Source organism: Mus caroli, chromosome 6, assembly GCF_900094665.2.
Source record: "Mus caroli chromosome 6, CAROLI_EIJ_v1.1, whole genome shotgun sequence".
Taxonomy (NCBI): Eukaryota; Metazoa; Chordata; class Mammalia; order Rodentia; family Muridae; genus Mus; species Mus caroli.
In genome coordinates, this window is record NC_034575.1 from 115,273,266 (window position 1) to 115,277,049 (window position 3,784).

The following is a 3,784-nucleotide window of genomic DNA, read 5'->3' on the forward strand; positions in this document are numbered from 1 at the left end:
AGTCTGCAAGTCACTAGATGCCAATGCCTTCTTGATGACAGGGAGAATGATTGGGCAGGGGTGTTGGGCTTAACGTAAGCAAATGTACAACACTGTGAGCCATAAGTCAGAATCATGAACCATCAGGCTNGTTTAGATCACTTTATCCTCCTCCAGGTAAGGAAAANGGGAGCAAAGCTCCTGACATGACCAATCTGGGGTCATAGAACAAACAGTAACAAGGCTACGGTGAGAACCCAAGCAAGCAGGGGTGTCTCCATTGGGCTGCTTTATTAAGATGCCCTTGAGGGGCTGGGTTACACCTCAGCTCTGGAGTCCATGCCTAGCATAACATACACTCTGCTAAAAAGAAGTCAGAGTGAAGCACCCCTGGAGGGGGGCAGGGAATCACATAAAAGGAGTTTGACAGTCATCCGCCCTTGGGAAAGAACAGTTTAAGTGTCACGGGATCCCTGTGTGAGCTCCAACAGAGACAGAGCTAACTAAACAAAAACCAGAGAATAAACAGCTAAGTGTGGTGGCAGATGTCTATGACACACCAAAAATCTAGGGGAACAAAGGCAAGATTGCTGAATCCAAGGCCAGCCTGGGCTACAGAGCAAGACCAGACTATGGTCCACAAAACAACCAACCACAGAGTACAGCCAGTAGTACGGACNGCACAGAAAGCAGACATCACATTGTGCATGAGTGCTAGGTGCTGATGTTTGGAGGGGTGGGTACGGAGTCACAGACTGGAGCTTGATGGGGGGCGGGGGTGTCAGGCTGCTTTTCTTCTGTGGTTATGGTGTGTGTTTACAAAGCATCTCAGAGGCATCATCCGANCCTTTTCAGACGCTGGAGTTAGGTCAGGTGCGGTCAGGTGCAATCATTCTTGTCTTACAGATGTGGAAAGAGGCGCTTGGAGTTCTCAGCCAAGGATCTATCTGTCTTNCAAGATTAGAGAAGATAGCCCTCACATGCCAATGTCTGTCATCATTTACACTCTCTCCTGCAGCTACTCTTTAGCAGAGCTTTGAGAAGTCCTGGAGTCAGACACCTTAGCCATGGACATAGGCTGTGGGTTACTACACAAATATTCAGTCACACTTAAGTCACGGGAACTTCTGGCCTCCAAGGATACATGCACAGACACATATTGAGAAACAAAAACACAAATCTTAACACACACACACACACACAGTGAGTCCCCTCTGTGTGTGTCTGTGCATGTGTGTAGGGAGTACGCATGCATTCAGACCAGAAGGCATCAGGAGTCCTCCTCAATCACTCCATACCTATTTGAGGCTAGNTCTCTCCAGAAACCTGAGGTTCCTGTTTTCTCAGCAAGACTGAAAGCCAGCAAGCCCTAGCGATGCCCCTGCCTCAGGCCCCTGCACATGTGTCAGATGCTCAGCTTTTTACATGGGAGCTGGGATCTGAACTTTGGATCTCACCACTGCACAACAACTGCTGTGCTTTTTTTTTCCAGGCTCCACCACCCCTCCTTTTTTAGAAGAATCCTGATNGGCTAATTTAGCCAGAACGTGCTTGCTGTCTCTTCTTGGCAACTGAGCATCGACTGGTTTCCCTAATCCACTTACTGGCTGTAAAGCCCTGGCTTCTTTGCTGACCTCAGAACTGAACTCAGGTCTGTACTAAGTGAAGAACTCTCAATTGACCAGTTCTCTTCCTTTTCGTCTAAAGGCTCTCTCTGTGGCCAAGGAAAAGACAGGAAACTCAGTGAGGTTAAATGTAGCCAGCCCCTTACCTACATGTTCTGAGACATGAGACCTGGATGGTCAGCAGATGAGTCTTCAGGCTTCGGAGTGACGGGTCTAACTGCACACACACACACACACACACCCACACACACACACACACCCACCCACACACACACAGCTGTACCACCTTGAGCTAGCCACAGCATCTCCTTAACCTTGCTTCCTTCATTGGGATGGTGGGAATAGAAACATCTGCTCCATCCAACAGGCCTTCTGGGAACAGTGAATTATCTGGGTCTGACTCACAGAGTGCTTGATACTCTTCTCTTTCTCCTAACAGTTCCTGAGTTGGGGGTTTGGATCTGAGAGTCAGGAGATAGAATTCTAACTTCTTTAGAATTGTGTAAACTGCACAGAACCAGATCTCTCTCTGACTCTCTTCTCTATGCTCGCTGACCAGAGAGCAAGCAGACAGGGCAGTGGGGACTTGGATCTGTCCTCTCTGTGGCACGGACTTTGTGGTCCTTCCATCACCTTCCCATGGCCCTGCCAGTGCTCACTAAGCACATGCTCTGTGCCAGGCTCTGAGCACAGGCGCTGTATTTGGATCCTCCTCATCTCTGTCTCTGTATCGATTCTGGCAGTGGATACCCAGCCATTGCTTGCCCCACTGGGAGCAACTGGAGCTAAAGAATGTGCTGATTGAACGACTGACACTTGTCACTTGTCCCCTGTTAAGTGATTCCTCCTGCTTCTGGCTGGGCCTCTGCTTCCAGAGTACCAGCTGCCAGGACCTGGTCCTCCTACAGCAGGTGTCACATTTATGCTGGGAGACAGACACCGGAGTCTCAGGTGTCAGACAAAGCACACCGTGGGCCTCATGCTCTGCCCTCAAAGAGCTGGGCTATCAAGTTAACCATCAGCCAGAGCTTTGCCAACACCCTCCTGGGGGCAATACAGACTTCAAAGGCCTGAAGATTATCATCATTAACATCTATAGGCTCTCTGAGACCCTATAGAACGCATATATCCCTTGGTATCATTTTTCAAAAACTCTTAACATATGTTAACTCCATGGCCTCTCTCTCAGAAATAAGAAAAAACAAAGTAAATAAACGGTATGGTGGTCAGCCCAAGGTCACACAGCAAAAAGAAAACCCACAGGAAGCTCCCTATGCCTGGAACAACAGTCTTTAGCATCGCTATGCTCACTGCGCTGCAGGCAGGAGCTCTACTCTTTCCCCTTGACCCTCCATCTGATACTCTTGCCAATACAGCATGTGGACATCGGGGCCACTGATGGGAGAGTGGGAAGACCCGTCACCGATACCCAGATCCCACAGTAGGACTGCAGGCTTGAGCTCCATCTCCACCCCAGGTGTTGAAAACACTTAGAAGCATTTCCAACTTAACAGTTAAGGGCTGGGCATGGAGTTTAGTGGATACAAAGTGCTCGCCAGCTCAGTGTGGAACCCTTGCTGGAGGTTTGTACAAGGCCTTGGGTGTTATCCCTAGCACACTTAAAATAAATAAATACATACATATATTTAAAAGCAAACAACTGAGGGAGTAAAAAATTGATACTAAATTTCCATGTCAGTATAAATTCCCAAAGCCTGTTGATAAAGACTACAATGCACGCTACACAAGAATGTGTTCAAACCTCTGCCAATGCCCAACTGAACTCCTTACAAGCTCTGTGCTAATGTGTATTGCTTTGACTCTTAAGCAACTATGAGTACAATACTAATAGCAGCCAACATTAATGAGCACGTATTATGTTCAAAGCACCGTGCTAAGGAGGTACGGCTTTGGTTTTGGTGTTGTTATTTTTTGAAACAGGGTCTCTACATAGCTCTAACTGGCCNGGAGCTTGCTATATAGATAAGGCCGGCTGCCAACTCGTAAAGATTCACCTGCCTCTGCTTCCCAGGTGCTGGNATTAAAGGTGTACCCACTCCATGCTTCCAGTTGTNTTTCAACACATAAAGACAGATAATGTGAGCACACATGCACATACATGACTTCATGGTGAACAACAAGGGAGCCCAGTGGAGACCTACAGAACCTGTTCCAGTCCC

General features: G+C 48.0%; 1 protein-coding gene across 1 annotated transcript in view; it reads right to left on the reverse strand.

Moving 5' to 3' along the window:
* Positions 1-3,784, reverse strand: part of B4galnt3 (beta-1,4-N-acetyl-galactosaminyltransferase 3) — a 99,124-nt gene that overhangs the window by 31,141 nt on the left and 64,199 nt on the right. The window lies entirely within an intron of this gene.